Source organism: Nerophis lumbriciformis, linkage group LG29 (genome assembly GCF_033978685.3).
Source record: "Nerophis lumbriciformis linkage group LG29, RoL_Nlum_v2.1, whole genome shotgun sequence".
NCBI classification, from domain to species: domain Eukaryota; kingdom Metazoa; phylum Chordata; class Actinopteri; order Syngnathiformes; family Syngnathidae; genus Nerophis; species Nerophis lumbriciformis.
This window is the reverse complement of record NC_084576.2, coordinates 5686391-5703934: the sequence shown is the minus strand read 5'-3', so window position 1 is coordinate 5703934 and position 17544 is coordinate 5686391. Positions and strand designations below refer to the sequence as shown.

Below are 17544 nucleotides of genomic sequence, written 5' to 3'. Positions count from 1 at the left end.
CAGCTGCTGTTGACGGTCCCTGACACAAGGCTGAAGCTTAGAGGTGACAGAGCTTTCGCCGTTGCTGCTCCCAAGCTCTGGAACGACCTACCCCTGAGTGTTAGACAAGCCTCCTCTCTTCCTGTTTTTAAATCTCTCTTAAAAACATACTTTTATTCCATGGCTTTTAACACTGAGTGATATCCATCCTGCAATGGCGCCCCATAATACACCTGCTGTGATCCTGTTTTTATGTTTTTATGTTTTTATTAATTCTATTTTAATTATTTATTTTTTATCGTGTTCTGTTTGTGTTGTGTTGTGTTTGCTCGGTACTCGTTTTATCTTTTAACCTGCTCATTGTACAGCACTTTGGCTACCCCTGTGGTAAATTTTAAATGTGCTCTATAAATAAAGTTGATTTGATTTGATTTGATTTGCGTGCCGGCCCAATCACATGATATCTACGGCTTTTCACATTCACAAGTTAATGCCAGGCATATTTGGTCAACAGCCATACAGGTCACACTGATGGTGGCCGTACAAATAACTTTAACACTGTTACAAATATGCGCCACACTGTGAACCCACACCAAACAAGAATGACAAACACATTTCGGGAGAACATCCGCACCGTAACACAACATAAACACAACAGCACAAATACCCAGAACCTCTTATAGCACTAACTCTTCCGGGACGCAACAATATACACCCCCGATACCCCCTACGACCCCCCCCCCCCCCTCCCCACCTCAACCCCGTCCCCCCAACCACGCCCACCTCTACCTCCTCATAGTCTCTCTCAGGGAGAGCATGTCCCAAATTCCAAGCTGCTGTTTTGAGGCATGTTAAAAAAAAATAATGCACTTTGTGACTTCAATAATAAATATGGCGGTGCCATGTTGGCACTTTTTTCCATAACTTGAGTTGATTTATTTTGGAAAACCTTGTTACATTGTTTAATGCATCCAGCGGGGCATCACAACAAAATTAGGCATAATAATGTGTTAATTCCACGACTGTATATATCGGTATCGGTAATTAAGAGTTGGACAATATCGGAATATCAGATATGGGTAAAAAAGCCATTATCGGACATCTCTAGTTGTGATATGTTATCACTTTCTCATGCACACTGCATCATTATTTAAGTTAAGAAAATAACTCTACCTCCCTCCCACTTTCCAAAAATAGGCATGTTTATATGACCCACAGTTTAAGAAATAATGTTATACACACACAATAATAATATTGTATGTTGAAGCACAGTACGTCTGACTATGGTAGCGGTAATGCTCCGACAATCCATCAAGCGGTGATGCTTCATAGCTTACCAAAGTCGTACTAAAACATTTAGACAGATTTTTTAGCACCGTGTGTAATATTTTATATTTTCAATGGAACATTTAAAGTTTTGGTGTTGTTTACTGACGTCCTCTTGCAGTCCACACGTATCTCTTATGTGTGACTGCCATCTACTGGTCACACTTATCATTGCACTGTGTACACTGTGGACTATGTGTCGACAACCTGGGCTTTTAGCTTACTGATTAGCACTGTTCAACTTTCAATTAGCGGGTTCATCCAGGCAGTGTTAGTTTGGTGCCGCAGGGGCGAGGTAAAGGTTAGTGCTGTTATGGTTAGTGGTGTTCAAGAAGGATCAACACTTCCTGCTTTCTGGTGGAGGTCCAGGAAGACTTTGGTCTTTTTCAGCTTTCAATTCACATTCTTGATGAGATTGCTCCCAGCTGTGAATCCCACTTTCTGGTTGAACGGCGATATTTGTTGCCTTCGAGCGCTTGTGAAAGTCAACAAAACTTCTTGTCCATGGTCTCCTGTTAGTTGAATTGAAGTCTATGGTTAAGGTGGCCAGACCCTTTTATTTTGCAAATCTATTTACCACCAATAAGATAAATGTCAGGGTCATTTTCCACAATAAAAACTAAACCAAAACGTCACCGTGGAGTTATTAAGTCTGTTTAGTTGATTGGAAAGCTAGCTTTCGCAGCTTGTGGGTCCATGACGATGACTTCTGTTTTGTTTGATTAGTTGTTTTACTGCTGTGTTACAGACACCGTTTGGAAACAATTATGGTACTGTATGTAAATAAACATTTACAGAATATTTATGTGTAAATAACTGGTGCGGCTATTATATGGAAAGCTATTAATTTTCCCTAAAAAATAGTGGGTGTGGCTTATTTATATACTGGTGCGCTCTGTAGTCCGGAAAAAAACGGTATAGTCAAGAATATTTTGAATGATGCAGGATTAAAAAGCATGCTTTAGTTTCCAGTAAACATGTCAAATTGAAATGAATTATCGAGCGATCCCTCTAATTGTACAAACTCGGTTTCCATATGAGTTGGGAAATTGTGCTAGATGTAAATATAAACGGAATACAATGATTTGCAAATCCTTTTCAACCCATATTCAATTGAATGCACTACAAAGACAAGATATTTGATGTTCAAACTCATAAACTTTATTTTTTTTGCAAATAATAATTAACTTAGAATTTCATGGCTGCAACACGTGCCAAAGTATTTGGGAAAGGGCATGTTCACCACTGTGTTACATGCCCTTTCCTTTTAACAACACTCAGTAAACGTTTGGGAACTGAGGAGACACATTTTTGAAGCTTCTCAGGTGGAATTCTTTCCCTTTCTTGCTTGATGTACAGCTTAAGTTGTTCAACAGTCCGGGGGTCTCAGTTGTGGTATTTTAGGCTTCATAATGCACCACACATTTTCAATGGGAGACAGGTCTGGACTACAGGCAGGCCAGTCTAGTACCCGCACTCTTTTACTATGAAGCCACGTTGATGTAACACGTTGCTTGGCATTGTCTTGCTGAAATAAGCAGGGGCGTCCATGGTAACGTTGCTTGGATGGCAACATATGTTGCTCCAAAACCTGTATGTACCTTTCAGCATTAATGGTGCCTTCACAGATGTGTAAGTTACCCATGTCTTGGGCACTAATACACCCCCATACCATCACAGATGCTGGCTTTTCAACTTTGCGCCTATAACAATCCGGATGGTTCTTTTCCTCTTTGGTCCGGAGGACACGACGTCCACAGTTTCCAAAAACAATTTGAAATGTGGACTCGTCAGACCACAGAACACTTTTCCACTTTGTATCAGTCCATCTTAGATGAGCTCAGGCCCAGCGAAGCCGACGGCGTTTCTGGGTGTTGTTGATAAACGGTTTTTGCCTTGCATAGGAGAGTTTTAACTTGCACTTACAGATGTAGCGACAAACTGTAGTTACTGACAGTGGGTTTCTGAAGTGTTCCTGAGCCTATGTGGTGATATCCTTTACACACTGATGTCGCTTGTTGATGCAGTACAGCCTGAGGGATCGAAGGTCACGGGCTTAGCTGCTTACGTGCAGTGATTTCTCCAGATTCTCTGAACCCTTTGATGATATTACGGACAGTAGATGGTGAAATCCCTAAATTCCGTGCAATAGCTGGTTGAGAAAGGTTTTTCTTAAACTGTTCAACAATTTGCTCACGCATTTGTTGAAAAAGTAGTGACCCTCGCCCCATCCTTGTTTGTGAATGACTGGGCATTTCATGGAATCTACTTTTATACCCAATCATGGCACCCACCTGTTCCCAATTTGCCTGTTCACCTGTAGGATGTTCCAAATAAGTGTTTGATGAGCATTCCTCAACTTTATCAGTATTTATTGCCACATTTCCCAACTTCTTTGTCACGTGTTGCTGGCATCAAATTCTAAAGTTAATGATTATTTGCAAAAAAAAAAAAAGGTTTATCAGTTTGAACATCAAATATGTTGTCTTTGTAGCATATTCAACTGAATCTGGGTTGAAAATGATTTGCAAATCATTGTATTCCGTTTATATTTGCATCTAACACAATTTCCCAACTCATATGGAAACGGGGTTCGTATTTCTAGTGAGGGCAGCACATGACGGCAAGGTTAGGGCCAAGTAGCAAACTGCCAGTCCGTGCAACGAGAAGAATATTCAAAAAGTTTTAGCCGAGCCACGAGTGCGGAGGTTTTTGACATCTCTTCAAACACCCTCTGCTCTCCAAGGGTCACGGGAGTCCCAGGTCACTGGTGGTCTCGCCTCCTCAAATTGCCGCCAGAAGAACAGGTGGCGTACCCAAGTCAGATTAATTTGATTAGTGCGTTCTATTTTTAGGCTTTTTGTTGTACCTTTTATTTCTGTTTGTTTGTGTCAGACATGTTTACTTCACAGTTCTGCTGTAATTTACTCACCCTTTACTGATCTTATCGTCTGATGTCTGCACGTCTCCTTATCTGTGTGTGCGTGTGAATCCACCTGTGTTTAACAAGCCAGCACAAAGTCAAAACAGCAGCTCTCCTCCATCTGTACGCTCCCTTTTTTTCCTTCTCCGCCTTCGCTCTCCTTCTTTTTGCACCCTTTCTTCTCCCAGCGAGCCGAGATCCAATTTAGATTCCTCCTCGCCCGCCTTTCTCAGCTGCGGGCGGACGCCGTCCCACCCTATCTACTAGCCGGGGTTCATATTGGGCGAGGGGAAGAGGTGCCGACTTCCTTTTTTTCCACGCTCCTATCAGGACGCCACCGCAACTAGCAAAGGTGCAGAATGCCGGGAACGTCTTCTCACATTCATTAAAAGTTGTTTATGCCCTTAATCCAGAGGCCAAAGTTGTTCTGTTGAAGAAAATCAGGTGTTGCCACTTGGTATGAACCATCATGGCTGCTGCTTGTTCAACCCAGGACTTGATTTAGTTGGAGGACAAGCCGCATGACCTTAGTCTGGATGTTCCTGGATGCTGTGTAGGAAACATGGTGGCCATCTACAATTTTGTGTGATTCCCTTTAAAACAGACTTGGTTACCTTGAAGGAATTATGAAAAAAGATTTGAATTATTATTGACGAAAATAAGCATACTTTTTCTCAACACAAACATATTCAGTGTTCTAAATATACAGGTAAAAGCCAGTAAATTAGAATATTTTGAAAAACTTGATTTATTTCAGTAATTGCATTCAAAATGTGTAACTTGCACATTATATTTATTCATTGCACACAGACTGATGCATTCAAATGTTTATTTCATTTAATTTTGATGATTTGAAGTGGCAACAAATGAAAATCCAAAATTCCGTGTGTCACAAAATTAGAATATTACTTAAGGCTAATACAAAAAAGGGATTTTTAGAAATGTTGGCCAACTGAAAAGTATGAAAATGAAAAATATGAGCATGTACAATACTCAATACTTGGTTGGAGCTCCTTTTGCCTCAATTACTGCGTTAATGCGGCGTGGCATGGAGTCGATGAGTTTCTGGCACTGCTCAGGTGTTATGAGAGCCCAGGTTGCTCTGATAGTGGCCTTCAACTCTTCTGCGTTTTTGGGTCTGGCATTCTGCATCTTCCTTTTCACAATACCCCACAGATTTTCTATGGGGCTAAGGTCAGGGGAGTTGGCGGGCCAATTTAGAACAGAAATACCATGGTCCGTAAACCAGGCACGGGTAGATTTTGCGCTGTGTGCAGGCGCCAAGTCCTGTTGGAACTTGAAATCTCCATCTCCATAGAGCAGGTCAGCAGCAGGAAGCATGAAGTGCTCTAAAACTTGCTGGTAGACGGCTGCGTTGACCCTGGATCTCAGGAAACAGAGTGGACCGACACCAGCAGATGACATGGCACCCCAAACCATCACCCAACCATGCAAATTTTGCATTTCCTTTGGAAATCGAGGTCCCAGAGTCTGGAGGAAGACAGGAGAGGCACAGGATCCACGTTGCCTGAAGTGTAGTGTAAAGTTTCCACCATCAGTGATGGTTTGGGGTGCCATGTCATCTGCTGGTGTCGGTCCACTCTGTTTCCTGAGATCCAGGGTCAACGCAGCCGTCTACCAGCAAGTTTTAGAGCACTTCATGCTTCCTGCTGCTGACCTGCTCTATGGAGATGGAGATTTCAAGTTCCAACAGGACTTGGCGCCTGCACACAGCGCAAAATCTACCCGTGCCTGGTTTACGGACCATGGTATTTCTGTTCTAAATTGGCCCGCCAACTCCCCTGACCTTAGCCCCATAGAAAATCTGTGGGGTATTGTGAAAAGGAAGATGCAGAATGCCAGACCCAAAAACGCAGAAGAGTTGAAGGCCACTATCAGAGCAACCTGGGCTCTCGTAACACCTGAGCAGTGCCAGAAACTCATCGACTCCATGCCACGCCGCATTAACGCAGTAATTGAGGCAAAAGGAGCTCCAACCAAGTATTGAGTATTGTACATGCTCATATTTTTCATTTTCATACTTTTCAGTTGGCCAACATTTCTAAAAATCCCTTTTTTGTATTAGCCTTAAGTAATATTCTAATTTTGTGACACACGGAATTTTGGATTTTCATTTGTTGCCACTTCAAATCATCAAAATTAAATGAAATAAACATTTGAATGCATCAGTCTGTGTGCAATGAATAAATATAATGTACAAGTTACACCTTTTGAATGCAATTACTGAAATAAATCAAGTTTTTCAAAATATTCTAATTTACTGGTTTTTACCTGTATAGTTAAGAATGTTCTAGAACAGGAGTGTCCTTTTTGAATGAAGGAACTGCTGTTCTAAATGTGTCCACCGGATGTCGCTGTAGCAATTCTTAGGGCGCGCATGACTTCAGAAGGGGCGGAGCTAGATGCTGTGTTAAGATAGAGGCAAAACTTCCTGTTAATTACACTGCTTATTAGTGATAGGATACAACATGTGGATCGTTGATTGTCAAAGATGTTGTTGGTAATTTCCACAACACAAAAACTGCTTTTAAAAATCTCTACATTTCATGTTTCGCATATACGTATACTGAAATATGTATCCCCTTCTAACTTCATGTGTGATTACTGAAACGTGTCCAAACTCACAAGGTCTGTTGTAGATGATGCTACACATGTACAGAATAAACATCAATTGAGGAAAATGAGTAAATTCCATTAATAACATCCTGTAATTATTAATAATTTCATATTCTGATAGATTAAAAGTTGAACACCATTGCAAGCATTTTAAACTCTGCCAGACTCAATGATGAGCATTATCACGTCATTTTCTCAGAAAGTATAAGTAACGACAGATGAAGATAGAATACTATGAAGCACACAGAAAAAATATGATTTGTGCATTTTCAGAATTCTTAAACAAACAAAACAAGCTCAAAGTTGTCTTTATTTTTAAGTTATCATGCCATGATTTTACCACTTGGGAATAGATTTCCAAATTCCTCATGATTCCCCCTCTAATTTGATTACCAGCCTTTTAATAATCTATCTTCAATGTGTCTTCAGAATCAGGGACAGACTATTACTGCACTAGAACAGTAGTACCTTGGTTTTCAAAAACAAAATTGTACAAAAACCTCAACAATTTTTGTCATGAGAAATCCTGCAAATTCTATTAGTCCGTTCAAGACACCCGGAAAATGACCACAGAACACAAACAATCCTTGCTCCCACTCATGGATTCTCTCGGTAAGCGTAAATAAAACTACTCGTTCAGTGGGTTTTAGCGGCAGGGACGATACTAATGAATACGGTTCCTAGTTGGAACGGGAAAGGGTTGATTTTCGAACGAGTTTGGCCCATTACCGTTATTTGTGACATAAACTACTCAAAAAAAAAAAAAAAAGAGGAATCTTCAGCTTTTTGGTGAAATTTCATGAACAAAATGCATTATAACCCTTGTAGATTAACCTAATTTGACTATGTAAACTTTTGAATGTTTCAGTATTTCTTCTATAAACTTCAGATTCATTCTAAAAGTTCACTCAAAAACAAACAACCACTATTATTATTAATGTCAGAGTCTAGTTCAGGTATGCCCATTACGTTGATCGCGAGCGACCGGTCGATGGCGGAGGGTGTGTCGGTCGATCGCCAGCCAGGCATTGAAAAAATAGACCTAAAAAATAGTCACTTTCGTCACTTGATGGACATTTACGGCACCCGAGGGTCTTGTGAGATGACGCTGGCTGCTGCGAGATCATTAATAAGAAAAAATGACCGACCACTTTTTATTTCAACAGACTCTCGCACCGTACCTGCCGTCAAAACTCTAAAGACCGACTGTCAGTAGCAGGTTGTTTGGATTGGGTCGTATAGGTAAATGCTGTGCTGTGTTTATAAAGCATAATTACCGTATTTTTTTGGATTATAAGTCGCATTTTTAGGGGAAATTGATTTGATAAAATCCAACACCAAGAATAGACATTTGAAAGGCAATTTAAAATAAATAAAGAATAATGAACAACAGGCTGAATAAGTGTACGTTATATGAGGCATAAATAACCAACTGGTATGTTAACGTAACATATTATGGTAAGAGTCATTCAAATAACTATAACATATAGAACATGCTATACGTTTACCAAACAATCTGTCACTCCTGATCGCTAAATCCAATGAAATCTTCTTCCTCGGTGTCGCTCCTGGTATGCGCCCCGCTAGCGTCCTTTCTTTCTGCTGCTCGATTGCCGTTCTCTGCTGCATATTTCACTACGTCCATCTTGTAATCTGCAGTATATGATTTCCTTTTCGGTGCCATTTTTGTTCAGTCCTTCTCAGTTTTTATAAGTTACCGCCAATGTTGATATGATCCATTTTAATAGCTACGGCAGTAGCATATAGCATATAGCAGTTAGCATCCCATGACCCACAATGCACTTCTGCCATGTCCCGCCCCCCGCCGAATTCTTATTGGTTGACGTGTGTGTGACGACCGCTGACGTGTGTGTGACGATTGCTGACATTTGCTTCGTCTCTTCCGTGAATTAGATAAATAATATTATTTGATATTTTACGGTAATGTGTTAATAATTTCACACATAAGTCGCTCCGGAGTATAAATTGCACCCCCGGCCAAACTATGAAAAAAACTGCGATTTATAATCTGAAAAATACGGTAATGGATTTACACACGGGCAGCACGGTGGAAGAGGGGTTAGTGCATCTGCCTCACAATACGAAGGTCCTGAGTAGTCTTGGGTTCAATCCCGGGCTCGGGATCTTTCTGTGTGGAGTTTGCATGTTCTCCCCGTGACTGCGTGGGTTCCCTCCGGGTACTCCGGCTTCCTCCCACCTCCAAAGACATGCACCTGGGGATAGGTTGATTGGCAACACTAAATTGGCCCTAGTGTGTGAATGTGAGTTTGAATGTTGTCTGTCCATCTGTGTTGGCCCTGCGATGAGGTGGCGACTTGTCCAGGGTGTACCCCGCCTTTCCGCCCGATTGTAGCTGAGATAGGCTCCAGCGCCCCCCGCGACCCCAAAGGGAATAAGCGGTAGAAAATGGATGGATGGATGGATGGATGGATTTCCACACATTGTCCACAAGATAGTGGCTAATTTGCAGCAATTAAATTGTCAGATATTTGTATTTTTTTATTATTTTGATTTATTTATTTTTATGTTTTAACTTCGCAATAAAAGCCTTACTTGATCCTACCTGCGTGAACAAAATAAGAGTCTCAGAAAGCTAGCGTGCACAAGCTAGCAAGCTCCGGAGTTTGCCGCCAATGTATTTATTGTAAAGTGTATAAAAAGGAGTATGGAAGCTGGACAGATAAGATGCCAAAAACCAACCACTTTCATGTGGTATTAGACAAAAAAAGAGGACTTTTTTCTCCTCCATTCAAAAACGTGGACATTATCATCACTACTGTCTGATTCCAATCAATGCAAGTCATCAGAATCAGGTAATACACCAACTTATATTCTTGTCTTCATGAAAGAAAGGAAAGTTCAACATGCTTGTATTATCATTAAACTCATTTAACTTGTGAACAAAAACATCTCTTTCATAAATAAATAAATATAAATTACATACCGTATTTTTCGGAGTATAAGTCGCTCCAGAGTATAAGTCTCACCGGCCGAAAATGCATAATAATCAATCAATCAATCAATCAATCTTTATTTATATAGCCCTAAATCACAAGTGTCTCAAAGGGCTGCACAAGCCACAACGACATCCTCGGCACAAGGAAAAACTCACCCCAGTGGGACGTCGATGTGAATGACTATGAGAAACCTTGGAGAGGACCGCATATGTGGGTAACCCCCCCCCCCCTCTAGGGGAGACCGAAAGCAATGGATGTCGAGTGGGTCTGACATAATATTGTGAGAGTCCAGTCCATAGTGGATCCAACATAATAGTAAGAGTCCAGTCCATAGTGGGGCCAGCAGGACACCATCCCGAGCGGAGACGGGTCAGCAGCGCAGAGATGTTCCCAGCCGATGCACAGGCGAGCGGTCCACCCCGGGTCCCGACTCTGGACAGCCAGCACTTCATCCATGGCCACCGGACCTGTGCCCCCCCCCCCTCAAGGAAAAGGGGAGCAGAGGAGAAAAGAAAAGAAACGGCAGATCAACTGGTCTAACAGGGGGGCTATTTAAAGGCTAGAGTATACAAATGAGTTTTAAGATGGGACTTAAATGCTTCTACTGAGGTAGCATCTCTAATTGTTAATTGTTAATAAAGAAGGGAAAAAACATATAAGTCGCACTGGAGTATAAGACGCATTTTTTGGGGAAATGTATTTGATAAAATCCAACACCAAGAATAGACATTTGAAAGGCAATTTAAAATAAATAAAGAATAGTGAACAACAGGCTGAATAAGTGTACGTTATATGAGGCATAAATAACCAACTGGTATGTTAACGTAACATATTATGGTAAGAGTCATTCAAATAACTATAACATATAGAACATGCTATACGTTTACCAAACAATCTGTCACTCCTGATCGCTAAATCCCATGAAATCTTATACGTCTATTCTCTTACGTGAATGAGCTATATAAAATATTATTTGGTATTTTACGGTAATGTGTTAATAATTTCACACATAAGTTGCTCCTGAGTATAAGTCGCACTCCCGGCCAAACTATGAAAAAAAACTGCGACTTATAGTCTGAAAAATATGGTATATGAATGAGGTAAATCCCCTCGACTTGGTCAATTGAAAAGTAGCTCGCCTGCAGAAAAAGTGTGGGCACCCCTGGTCTAGTTAGTCTGTTTATCATCTGAAGTAGGGATGGTTGATGTGGCCTAGAAGTCATATTGCAGCGTCTTGCAAACCCTGTTTACATTACAAAGTAGTCCCATTTTTGGATACTATTTCAAAACAGGTTTTAGATTTCAAGGCGCTGACTTCATCAAAGCTCATAATTTCCAATTTTCAAATGTTTAGTTGCTGTTTTGTTTTCTCCGGTCTAGACTCTTGATAATTGTCTTGCTTATATCGTGTTCATAGCTGCTTGCTGTTAGGCTAGCTAGCAACATTAACAAAGTGTTTTTTTTTAACTCATCTATTGTTTCGCTACTTTACATTCAAGCTAGCCAAGCAGTTAATGTCACTTTGTGTCTCCTGCTCATTTTTGCCGGTATGTCGAATGTATAGCATTCGCTTGTCATCCAGTGATAACGGTATTGTAAGAAATGGAGTTTGTTGCCTGGATTAGGAGCCGCTCTGCACTGTGTATAGCAGAAGTGGGACCAAGTCATTGTTTTGCAAGTCACAAGTAAGTCTCAAGTCTTTGCCCTCAAGTCCGAGTCAAGTCCCGAGTCAAGACAGGCAAGCCCCGAGTCAAGTCCAAAGTCAAGACTGGAAAGTCTCAAGTCAAGTCCTAAGTCCTGCATTTTGAGTTTTGAGTCCTTTCAAGTCCTTTTAACCACAGACTAATATATTAACACAGATTGTGTATGCTTTTCAAACGCTGTATTTATCTATTAAAACAAGTGCATTTTAAATTGCAGGAAAGAAAATTGTGCTGACATTGCACTTTATAATAGCACTATTAACCAGTCATTTTAAACATTAACTCATTCCTTTACAGAACAAACACATTGAAAAATAAAGTGCAAATGTACTTATTTGTACAAAAGTGTTAACATTGAAAAAACATGACATATACGTGAACATAACAAAAAAGTTGTATTTTTTATATGTCAGGGCCCAAGACCAAATTAGCCAAGAGTCTGTCAGTCATTTGTGCACGATGGGGGCGTAGTATGATGCCACCATGGCTGAAAACTCGCTCCACTGGAGCACTGGAGGCAGGCACTGCCAAGACTCTCATGGCCACTCGGAACAGTGAAGGAAGAGTCTTCATGTTCAATGCCCAGAACAAAAGGGGGGAGAGAGTTGTTTTGGGTTGGTGCACTACTTGTAAGTGTATCTTGTGTTTTTTATGTTGATTTAATTAAAAAAAGAGAAAGAAAAAAAAAATTATTTCTTGTGCGGCCCGATACCAATCGATCCACGGACCAGTACCGGGCCGCGGCCCGGTGGTTGGGGACCGCTGAGGTAAACAACCAACAGTATGTCAGAAAGCTAGCTAAAACGGTACACATATTCATAATATAGTATACATTTTAACTGACCTTTATTTTACTATTTTTGTCTTTTTTTAGGTGGCTAAAATACACGGTGCTGCTGACCGCCGTCTAACGTTACGTGTGATATATTGACTAACGTAACCCTGCTTGAAAAAAATCACTGAACAAAAAGTATGAATAAGGTAGTGAACTGCAACAGATTCCCGTGTTTGCAATAACGTTATAACGTTAGCAGTGAGTTTACAGCCTCACTGATTTAACTACACAGCAAATAAAAGTCACGTTACTTAGCCAATAAACGTTATCTTACATTCAAAACTTACCGTTCTTTGTGCAACTTCAAATGCCGGACGAAGTTGGAAGTTGTTGCCTCTCCATCAGTAATTTTCGAACCGCATGTGTTGCATACTGCAAACCGTTTTGTGTTGACCACCTCGTAATTTTTATACCCAAACAAAATTATTTTAGGTATCATTTTTTGTTCACTGGCGTGTGGTTTGGACATGTCTTCTTCGTTGGTTGTCCTGCAATTTGATTGGATGAATGCTGTGTGATGAAAACAAAGTAGATCTAATTTGATTGGCTGTTGTACTGAGACCACACCAGCTGACACACGCAACGCTGATAGACAAGTACACAATGAAAAATACGGAGCGCTCCCGAATAACTTTTTCATCTTTGGGTTTTGGGGAAAGTAGCAAGTCATGTCAAGTCATGTCAATTCAAAAGGCTCAAGTCCAAGTGAAGTCACAAGTCATTGATGTTAAAGTCTAAGTCGAGTTGCAAGTCTTTTTACATTTTGTCAAGTCGAGTCTAAAGTCATCAAATTCATGACTCGAGTCTGACTTGAGTCCAAGTCATGTGACTCGAGTCCACACCTCTGGTGTATAGACATACAGTGCATCCGGAAAGTATTTACAGCGCTTCACTTTTTCCACATTGTGTTCTGTTACAGCCCTATTCCCAAATGGAATACATTCATATATTTATTTACAAGATTCTACGCACAATATCCCACAATGACAATGTGATTTTTTTTCTTCCCCCAAACGTATTAAAAATAAAAAACTAAGACATCACATGTACATAAGTATTCACAGCCTTTGCCGTGAAGCTCAAAAGTAAGATCAAGTGCGTCCTGATTTTTTCTTTAGTTTTTTATTATTATATTTTGCAAACATTTTTTATTAAGAAAAACAAAATCGTTTTCACATTGTCGTTATGGGGTATTGTGCGTAGAATTTTGAGGACAACAAATTAATTTATCCTATTTTATACGTTAGGTATGTGAGGACGTTGCATTGCTTTGACGCTGTGTTCCTTACAGCGCTAGAATGTATCATCAACATGCATTCAATTTGAATTAAAACAAAGACCACCAAAATAAATACACAGTCAACTGTAAGGAAATACAAATAAAACTGGACTAACTGCACCAACACTATATTTTATGCTGTTTTTGTACTGCACGCTTGTTTTGTTAAGCGGTTTGAAATGTCTTCTATCCATCCATCCATCCATCTTCTTCCGTTTATCCGAGGTCGGGTCGCGGGGGCAGCAGCCTAAGCAGGGAAGCCCAGACTTCCCTCTCCCCAGCCACTTCTTCCAGCTCTTCCCGGGGGATCCCGAGGCGTTCCCAGGCCAGCCGGGAGACATAGTCTTCCCAACGTGTCCTGGGTCTTCCCCGTGGCCTCCTACCGGTCGGACGTAATGTCGAAATGTCTTCTATTTTCCTGAAATTGGTTTGGTTAGAAAAAACACGTGCACATTTATGCAAGTGTTCTGCAGCAGTTACCATAGCAACAAAGACGGAAACCCAGCTGAACCCCGAAAGTCGAAGAGGGCGCTGACCATACAGCATATTTCTTCGCTCAGTCCAATTCAACTCCATTGGATAATTGTTGATAATCAGCAATGGATCAACTGTGTCAATAGTTTTTTTTTTATCGCAATTAAAGATTGGGGTCTTCTCCATGGTTCTGCTCAATCTCACATTTTTTTTTTTTTTGCCAGACTGAAGTAGAAGTCGTCACAGCGGAAGTAGGTGGTCTGGTTGAGTCGCTAACGACGAAATACTCAGCGTGCAGTCTCAGTTGTGTGGGGGAAGACTAATTACTGGAGCTAATTTAACTGTGTCGCTCTGCCTGCTGGAGATAAGCTGTGATATTGTTGTTGGAGTGTGTGTGTGTGTGTGGGGAGGTATACAGGGGGGTGCCACTCTGCAAAACCCACGAACACGAGACGTTTTTTGTGAGGAACATCACAGCAATCATAGAGGCAGATGAAAGGAAACATAATTGATTTGTTTCATGTTTGTGTTGGAGGGCGCATCTCATGTTTATTTAAGTTAAAGTTAAAGTACCAATGATTGTCACACACACACACTAGGTGTGATGAAATGTGTCCTCTACATTTGACCCATCCCCTTGTTCACCCCCTGGGAGGTGAGGGGAGCAGTGGGCAGCAGCAGTGCCGCGCCCGGGAATCATTTTTGGTGATTTAACCCCCAATTTCCTGTGGAAATGAGAACATGTCAACAGGCGAAAAGCCGAGATGCTTCTGGAAATTGAAAGGTGTGCGCAGGGTAGAGATGCGCGGTTTGCGGACACAACCGCGGAGTCCGCGGATTATCCGCGAATCGGGCGGATGAAATTTAAAAAAATAAGATTTTATCCGCTCGCGGGTCGGGTCGGGCGGATTAATTAGATTTTTTTTTTTTTTTTTTTTTTTTTTTTTTTTTTGCGGGTGGCAGTTAAACCAATTGGGAAATATATATACATAGTTAAATGTTGTTACCCACATACGAAAAACGAGCAGGCACCTGCAGCATATGCCACAACAGAAGAAAAAAAAAAAAAAGAGATGGACACTTTTACGGAGCGGAGGGACGCCTCGCCGGGGTCCGGGACCGAGGCTCCTTCCCCCGAGAGGGCCCCACCGGGAGCCGTAGCTGAGGCGATCCGCGAGAAGGGCCCGACGCACGTCCAGGGTCACTACCGCGCCCACTGCACCGACACCCCGCCTCGTCCGCTTTCGCCGCGGCCGGCGTCACGCGCAGCAGGTAAGCAGCTTACCTGCCCGCCACCCCCGTGGCCGGGGGCTCGTAACATGGGTCACTCCGCGCGCTCCGCCCGCGCAGCTTACCTGCTTGCTCGCAAAATGATTATTAGCATTCAGACAGGTTAAAATGTTGCTAAAACCATCACTTTTCTATCAGTCACAGTGACTTTTCAAAACAAAAATATTACAGCAAAAATCATATGGGTTGATTGACATGTTTATTCTGTAAGCTAACTTCAATAGTTTGAAATTATTTTGACAGTTAATGCCAGTTATCCTGTCAACCTTTCACAAGACTTCAATTTGTTAATTGAAAGTATAAATAGTATAAACACTTTTAACAGTATGTCGTGCTGTGAAATACAGCCGACAGGATGGCGCACCAAACACAAAGCAAGGCCATGCTGCAGGAGAACAATTAAGGACTTCTTTCATTTAAGGTTTGTGATAAACCATCAAACTCATTCGTTAAAAGGACTCTATAGTAATATAAAGCGAATTTTTCTGGACATTATCATGCAAGAAAAGTTTATTTTTGGGATCGCGATCACCGCGTAATGATTTTTAAAGGTTGCATTACATTATTAACTGTCCCATGTGATCAGCCAGTGCGATTGGAAGTCCATGCTCAATTATTGCCTCCGTAAATAAAACTTCGGCATTTATCACATCCAAAGAATCTGTTTGGGCGACGAAAAACGTTGAAAGTTTTCCACTTGTATCGCTAGCAACGGCATTAGACTTGTGTTTTTTTGTCCCAACGTGGTCTTTTACATCACTAATTCCTCCGTGTCCGATCGAAAAATCTTGTCTGCACAAGGTGCAATTCGCGTAGTTTTCACCCTTTTTTAAATTTTTTTATTAATATTAGATATATAACAACAGGCGGATGGCGGGCGGATGCAGTTCTGATCAAACGTTACATCGGGTGGATGGCGGATGGTTGACGACTTTCTGCCGCGGTTGCGGATGAAATAAATTGCCTATCCGCGCATCTCTAGCGCAGGGCCTCGTGGTTATTGTTCCCAATGTGAACAGCGGCGTGTAGCCCGAGGCAAACGGGGCGAGTGAAGAAATGAGTCTGTGTTCTGTGTGAATTAGTGGATATTGCAACTCCACGTAGTCTTCTGCGGGGCCTTTCCACATTCTCCTGGTATTCCGTCACGTGGAAGGAAACTTTGGATTGGGTCCTCATTTACAGCACAAATGTTTTGTGGTCCTGAAGAATGACAGGCGCTTGGAGTCTTTCACTGTCTGTATGGATAGCTCCAATGTGTTTAAACAACTTGTTGTCCCACCCTGAGGTGGACTACACAAACCTACTCATAGGAACTTCTAGCTCTATCTACTAGGGTTGTACGGTATACTGGTACTAGTATACAGGTAAAAGCCAGTAAATTAGAATATTTTGAAAAACTTGATTTATTTCAGTAATTGCATTCAAAAGGTGTAACTTGTACATTATATTTATTCATTGCACACAGACTGATGCATTCAAATGTTTATTTCATTTAATTTTGATGATTTGAAGTGGCAACAAATGAAAATCCAAAATTCCGTGTGTCACAAAATTAGAATATTACTTAAGGCTAATACAAAAAAGTGATTTTTAGAAATGTTGGCCAACTGAAAAGTATGAAAATGAAAAATACAATACTCAATACTTGGTTGGAGCTCCTTTTGTCTCAATTACTGCGTTAATGCGGCGTGGCATGGAGTCGATGAGTTTCTGGCACTGCTCAGGTGTTATGAGAGCCCAGGTTGCTCTGATAGTGGCCTTCAACTCTTCTGCGTTTTTGGGTCTGGCATTCTGCATCTTCCTTTTCACAATACCCCACAGATTTTCTATGGGGCTAAGGTCAGGGGAGTTGGCGGGCCAATTTAGAACAGAAATACCATGGTCCGTAAACCAGGCACGGGTAGATTTTGCGCTGTGTGCAGGCGCCAAGTCCTGTTGGAACTTGAAATCTCCATCTCCATAGAGCAGGTCAGCAGCAGGAGGCATGAAGTGCTCTAAAACTTGCTGGTAGACGGCTGCGTTGACCCTGGATCTCAGGAAACAGAGTGGACCGACACCAGCAGATGACATGGCACCCCAAACCATCACCCAACCATGCAAATTTTGCATTTCCTTTGGAA

At 41.4% G+C, this 17544-nt stretch overlaps 1 protein-coding gene across 1 annotated transcript in view; it reads left to right on the top strand.

Annotated features, from left to right (window-relative positions):
• The window catches only part of atrn (attractin), a 323662-nt gene that overhangs the window by 276075 nt on the left and 30043 nt on the right, over nt 1–17544 (top strand). The gene's annotated exons all lie outside the window — the stretch shown is intronic.